The sequence below is a fragment of the Hipposideros armiger genome, unplaced genomic scaffold (assembly GCF_001890085.2).
Source record: "Hipposideros armiger isolate ML-2016 unplaced genomic scaffold, ASM189008v1 scaffold_11, whole genome shotgun sequence".
In the NCBI taxonomy this organism is placed as follows: Eukaryota; Metazoa; Chordata; class Mammalia; order Chiroptera; family Hipposideridae; genus Hipposideros; species Hipposideros armiger.
Window position 1 is genome coordinate 4,617,038 of NW_017731361.1, and position 7,214 is coordinate 4,624,251.

General features: G+C 48.4%; 1 long non-coding RNA gene across 1 annotated transcript; it reads right to left on the reverse strand.

The window, feature by feature from the left end:
• Window positions 1–565: 565 nt before the first annotated feature.
• Window positions 566–6,655, reverse strand: LOC109393736 (uncharacterized). The gene is made up of 3 exons (XR_002126319.1): window positions 5,657–6,655; window positions 4,038–4,316; window positions 566–3,596 (listed from the first exon to the last, which is right to left on the reverse strand). It is a non-coding gene; the product is annotated as an uncharacterized LOC109393736 (long non-coding RNA).
• Window positions 6,656–7,214: the final 559 nt, after the last annotated feature.

Sequence of the window (7,214 nt, forward strand, 5' to 3'; positions counted from 1 at the left end):
GTACTACCCACACCTTAAAGACTTTTACACTTTAACTGGGAAGACAAATATTAGTAAATACTTAGGAATAACTAATTAATCACCACAAGTATAAGAGGGGCTAGGGGACCATCAACTCCAGGAAGACAGGAACTGTTCACTGGATTTTTCTTTTCTGCTCTACTGATAAGCTAGACCTAAAGGAAAAAAGGTTTTTAAATGTATAGATAAATTTTACACTTTATGTCATTTTTGCATAGGAGTTACTGGATTGTAAGGTACAAAATTTTAAAAATTATAAAAGTGAAAAGTCTTCCCAGAGGTGATACCACACAGCCTCGGGTGTGGTCCCAGAGCCAGTCTAGCCAGCCAAAGACACTCATGAGTAATTACATAAGCGGGGTCATGCCATCCTCACCGAGTAGCATTGTTTTTTGTCTTGGAGATTGTTTCATATTGGTTCATAATTTTTATAGCTGCATAGTACTCCACTCTATCACGATGCTTTAAATCAATAGCCTATTGGTCGACACATAGTTTTCTTTTTTCAATGAATAGACTTTATTTTTAAAGCAGTTTTAGATTTACAGAAAAATGAGTGGAAAGTAGAGAGCTCCCATACTATCCCTTTCTCCACCAATTTCCTGTTATTAACATGCATAGTACAATTCTTTACAGTTGATGAGCCAATATTGATACGTTAGCTAAAGTCCCTGGTTTACATTAGGGTTCACTCTGTTGGACATTCTGTGGGATTTGACAAATGGATCACACATGAATCCACTATCATGGGACTGCACAGAATAGTGTCACTGCCCTACAAGTCCGCTGTGCGCTACCTCTTCACCCCTCTCTTACTCCCCCTGAACCCCTGGCAGTTTTTTTTTCTAATCAAAGTTATTTGTAGCACAACTTTCAGAGCCTGTATAACCCCCCTGGCAACCCTCCCTTATCGCCTTGCCTCCTGCCGGTACTGGAGTCACACTACACTGCTCCCGCTCTCTGAAACATGGCAGGCAGTCCCCACCTGGCCTGCACTTCGGGGCTGCTCCTCTCGCAGGGTACACTCAGATGTCACCTCTCTGAAGCCTTTCACATCCAATCTACTCCCCCAACAGAGCCTCAGTCCCCTCCTCTGTGTGATTCTTATGTTAATTCAATCCTCCGGGCAACAGGTACTTAGGGAGCATGTGCCAAGCAGGATGCTGGTGGTCAGGGTCCAGTGGGGACACATGGCTGTGGAGCCCGACCCCAGCAGTTTGCAAGTTCTTGAAGGAAACAAAACCAAATAATGCGATGAAAGATGTAAGCATTGTCAGGGATGGGCTCAGAGGAGCTGACATTTAAGAAGGGATTGGTGGGGAGAGTACTCAAGGGGGAAGAAACAGCAAGTACAAAGTCAGCATTTTATGCAAACCTGGAGGAGCACTTATCGTTCCTCTTGTGGCCGCCTCTCTTACTCTTGGAAGGAAGCAGGCAGTCCTTAGGCACGAGTTGTCCTAAGCACGCTCAATGACCAACCTGGTGTCAGGGACCCAGGGGAGAACAGGGGGACTGGCCAGGCCTGTGTCTGAGCCTCTGTGCTTCCCTGCGCACACACTCCCCACCATCGGGCCGCTGGTGGCTTTGTTTGATGGGAGCATCTGAGCCCTTGATACCAAACTCCAATTACCTGCAAGAAGGCTAGTGCCTCTTTAAACAGTTCAAAAGCTCCAGACTCTTTATAAATGGCTCACATCCTTTCACCACCCTTAAGATGGCGATTTATGGCCCACTCCCCCAAAGGCAGATAGACCAACAGACAGGTTACTTCCCTTGGAGTCCAGGTTCCTACAATTGTGGGATGCTCCCACTTCCTCTTTGCATTTTATGACCTCCTGGCTGGCTAATCCTGAAATGGGTTACACAGGAAGGAGGTGAATTGTGCGGGGCTGCAGCTGCCTCAGGAGCCAGAGGCCAGGCCAGACTCAGGAAAGGGCTGGTGGGCAGTGGGGAGGTTCCCAGGGCCTTTCCCCAGCAAGACTCCCAACGTGGAAGCCTCAGCATGACTGGTCTCTGTGGAGTCTGCCACTGAGAGATAGACAAGAGGTGAAAATAACTTCAGTTCATAATCTCGTAATCTAGTGGGGCAGTGTGATAAGATTAACAAGAAGCCACTGGTCACGCAAAACTGTCACTCTTTGATTTTTAGAGCTCACACATATTCCTGGTTGCCTTTCATTTAGTTTTGACAGAACTCTAGTAAAGTAGTTCTTATGACATCCTTATGACAGATGAGGAAACTGAGGCAGAGACTAGACCAAGTGGCACAGCCGAGAGGTGAGAGGTTCAGGTTCTGATCTTGGCTTCAATTACTGGGTTGAGGCTCAAGGAGGTGCCAACAATGGGAGGTCAGGGAAGGAGGTGGCCTTTGGGATGGGTGGGTCAGCTTTCAAGAGACCACAAGGAGGGGAAGGGCATTCTAGGAAGGGACACAGCACAAGAAAAGGCAAAGATTGTCAAGGGACAATGACACCGGGGTGGACCAGGGCTCAGGGAGGCACAAATCCAGATACTTCTCTGCAGGTCCCTTCCCCTGACCACCAGCCTCTCCTTTCCCACAGCCTTTTCTCCAGCTCCTGACCTCTCACCCAGACAGGCGAGGAGGTCGTCAGGCTGTGACTTCAAATCCCTCTTACCAGCCATGGGAGTCTAGGTAGACGCTTAACCTCTCTGATCCTCCTTTTCCTCGTCTCTAACATGAGCTTGATAACAGCAGGGCTGGGGTGAGCACAGAGCTCAACAGAAATAGCTGATATATTCTTCCTGTGATTGTCACTCCCAGTCAGTGCTTCTCTTTCTCAAGTACAGCTCCTAATGTGTCATTTGCCCTGCTCAAAAAACCTAGACTGTTACTTTAATACTCAAGCCCCCCCTAAGGTCTGGTCCTAAACTCCCCTACAGCCAGACCATCTTCAGGTGGTCTGAAACCCTCAGAGGATGGAGACATATATATTACTTCTCTGTGACACAGTGGAAAGAACACCAGCTTTGGAGTCAGGAGAGCCAGTGTTCAAATCCTGGCTCTTCCAGTGATCTCCGTGTGTGGGGCACCTAACCTCCCAGTCTCAGCAGCCTTACCTGTTAAGGAGGGGGTCTCTCTCCTCTGCTGGCTGCTCTGAGAGGCTGGTACCACAACGTGAGTGGGTACTTCTTCATTGTGTTTCCTCTGCTTCATTTCAACGGATAGTGTATTCATTTCACACCATCTGTGTAAAAGGTGTTCTGCTAAAAACCCATCGAGGGGCTCACAGACAGAACTTCCACAATGACGGCCTTGCATACAGCTTCCCCACCATGTCTGTGTCGCGTCTCCCACCCAAGATGACCAGGCTTCCCGAGCGTAGGCTCCATGTCTGTCTCGTTCACTCCAGGTCCTGGTCTGACAAGTAGTCAGTGCTCAATAAAATGTATTGGGTGAGTGAATTATTGAAGAGAAGCCTTGAACGCTGAGTTCAGTGTCCAGGAGACATGTTTACAGCACGTGCTATGAATCTCAAAGTCCTCTGAAAGGAAATCATGCTCCTAAGAGTATGATGGTGACGTAGAATCAGCAGGTCAGTCACAGCCCTGGGAACCTGGATAGCAAAGATTAAAGAGCACATTTGTAGTAAGGAAAGCGATCCCTTCTGTGAGTAGATCTCCTCAGCTCTGCTCTGGCTCCCTAGGCTCAGGGGTCCTTCTCCCTCTGGGGGAATGAACTAATGTGTTACCATGTTCCTCCCATGTCCTCCGTCCTTGGCACTTTACAGCCATCATCCCTCTTAATCCCAATAACTGTGTGAGAATTATCCCCATTTTACAAATGAGGCAAGTGAGGCATAGAAAAGATAATGGGGTGGTCTTTGAAATCTGAGCCCAAGGTGGGCCCCAAAACCCACGCTCTTTGGACTTTCCAGTACTTCCCGCACTGGCCAGGTTAGCCCACTGCGGCTTTCAAACTGAACATCTACCATTCTTTTCTTGGCACCCATTTCACGGGCTAGCAGGACCACTCTTGATAGACCAGACCAACTCACCAGAGTTTGTTTCCAGGCTTGAACAAGCCCGAACCGCTCCGTGTGCTGGGTGCTGGCAGCGCTCGGCTGTGCACTTCCGACAGTCCCCAAAGCGGGTTGAAACTCAGGGCAAGTGGAAACGTCCCCCAATGTGGTGTTCAGATATGGAATTTCTCTCTCTGTCTCTCTCTCTCTTTCTCTTCCAGTTTTAAAACAGTCAGGAGGATTGGGGCTGCAGTCTGGGCTGGGCTCCTCCAGGCTTGATGATTTATTCATCAGGTGGCTTTGGTCCGTACATTCCTCCACAGGAATTTGTTGTAGAAGGAAGTGAAGATACAAGGAAACCCATGGGGCTCTTGTTCCCCTCCACCCCTCCACCCTCACCCAGAGGTGAACAATGACAACCCTCCAGATCCGCCCTCCACCCCAAGCTGGGTGCCTGATTGCCAAAGAGATAGCATCTGGGCAGCAGGAAACAATTAGCTGCTATTGTGTTATTTAGGCTGGAGCCAGAGGGAGGTTAGGAACTCAGGGTGGGAGATTTGCAAGTTTATTAGCTCTCTTCATCCCTTTTACACACAAGTGTCCACTAATCCCCTTGAGCCCTGGGTTGGCTCAGCCAATAGTAAGGTCAAGTTGAATTGTTTTCCTTCCTTCCTTCCTTCCTTTCTTCCTTCCTTCCTCCCTCCCTTCCTCCCTCCCTCCCTCTCTCTTCCTTCTTGTTTGAATGCTTGCTTAACTACTTACTATTTGGGTGGCAATTTGCTTAACTTGGAAAGCCTCAGTTTCCTTATCTGTTAAATAGCAGAAATTATAGCACTTCCTCTGTTGGTTATGAGGCTTAGATGAGTGAATCCCATTTTAAGTGTTTAACACCAGGCCCAGCACATACAACAGACATACTAAATGGAGGCTTTCACTCTTACTGTTGTTGACTTAGCAGACAGGAATTGCTAACCTACTGTGTGCCACGCTTTGTGTGAGGTGTTAGGTATGGTCCATGCCTTTCCGTGACACCCAGTGAGGAGGAGGAGCTGGCCCAGTTACCACACAGCACGGAAGTGCAATGACAGGTGAAACATAATATTCGGAATTACTATATGCCGGGCAAACTTCGAAGGTCATTAGTTATTTAATCTTGACAACAGTCTCCTGAGGCAGGTACTGTTATTTTCTCCACTTTTTAGAGGAGTGAAGTGACTTGCCCAAGGCCACTCAACTATTGGAGGTGGGATGGGAAGCCAGGCAAACTATACTGGGTGCCAGAGGGGTATACCGGGCCTGCTGGGGCAGGCGAGGCTGCATAGACTGAAGGACGCCTGAGTTGGCTTTGCAGGCCCAGGATGCCAAGGAAGCAAAGCAGGAGTGAGCAGGGGCAGAGGAAACAGCATGTGGGGCCCCTCTGCTTGGGGCTCACCCTGCTGTGGAAGGCTGAGGATTTGACCTGGTTTCCCATGTTTTTAAAATGGGAGTCCCACTTGGTGGTGTGATAACTGAGAGGACTGAACAAAAGCATGTGTAGTATGTAAAGAGCCTCCCACGTGACAGGGTGCAGAGTGCCCAGTACATTCATTCATTCATTCATTCATTCATTCATTCATTCATCCATCCATCCAATGCATTTTTTATTAAGCACCTACCATGAGCCAGGCACCTTCCTGGGCATTGGGAATATTGTGGTAAAGTAGACAGCCTCCTAGCCCTCATAGAGCTTATATCCTGGTGGGCAAGACAGACAATAAACAAGGAAACAAAAAATGGATATGTAACATAAGAGCAAGTGGTGGCGAAATATAAAATAGGCCAAGGGGTGGCCGGAGGTTGAAGGGGGGGACGAATAAGGCCTTTCTGAAGAGATAACAATTAAGCCAAGACTTGAATGGAAGAAATGAGCCGTACAGATATCCAGGCAAAGAGCTTTCTAGACCAAGCGACCAGCCAATGCAAAGGTCCTGAGGCAAAACCTGTGTGGGGTGATGGAAAAGCCTCGAAGTCCATGTGGCAGGAAGGAAGTGAGTAAGAGGAAGGGGAGTCCGAGGAGATACAGTCAGGCCCAGATCACACGGAGCCTTGTGGGCCAGCAGAGCCTTTCGATATTGTTTCAGATGAAATGAGAAGCCACTGGGGAGGGTTTGAGCAGAGGCCTGACTTGAGGTGTGGTGCTAGGTGTTTCTATGGTACATGCCTTCCAGCAACACCCAATCTAGTGGGAAGAGAGGACTCTTAAAAAACTAGTTACAACACAGCGTGGTAAGTGAAATGACAGACGACTAATAACGCCAGGGCTTACTATATGCCAGGCGCTCCTACCTTATTTCACTGAATCCTCGCAACAGCCTCATGAGGCAGCTACTATTATTTTCTCTTTTGTTTCAATAAAGAGACTGAAGTGCAGAAGAGTGAAATAACCTGCCCAAGGCCATTCCGTTGGTAAATGTTTCCAGTGAATTCCTTCTGGCCACTTCCTGGAGAAGCTGTTCACGGTAGGGGTTACAGGAGATGACGGGGGAGACCTGTGAGGAAGCCAGTGAGATAATCCAGATGAGAGAAAAGATGGTGGGTGGCTTGGAGGTTGGTGGCAGCAGTGGAGGTGGTGACAATGGATCAGACTCTGGGTATCTTTGAATGAAACCCAATACGATCTGCTGCTGGATCCGATGTGGGGTGGGAAATAAAGAGAGAAAGCAAGCATGAGCCCAAGGTTTTTGGCCTGACCTACGGGGTAAATTCAGTATTTACTGCGATGGGGAAAGCTGCAGGAAGCGCAGGTTGGCAGAGCAAGTCGAGTTCGGCTTGTTTAAAACATGTAAAAATACACATTTACTGGACGATGAGACTGGCTGCTGACCACCTTCCCACACTCTGATTGTAGTTGAGGGGCATCTGTGGTTAAAATGGTTGGAAAATGCTTGTCAGCCATGGCCTTTTCACACCCTGCCCCACCTCAGGTTTCCAGAGAGAGGGGCCCACTCCTGTCTGATGCTCTCACTTTGTTTTTACACCTTTAACTTGGTTTTGGTGGCTTTGACCTGAACAGAGCAATTTCAACTCAACTTGTACTGGGGTCAAGGGGAGGCATTCCTGCCTTGAACTCTTTCCGTGGTCCCCCCTGGTCCCCGACCCTTAAGCATGTCTGTGTGTATGTGTAGATTATAGTCTTGGTGGCCCTGGGGGAGGTGGAGATGAGTTTGGGGACTG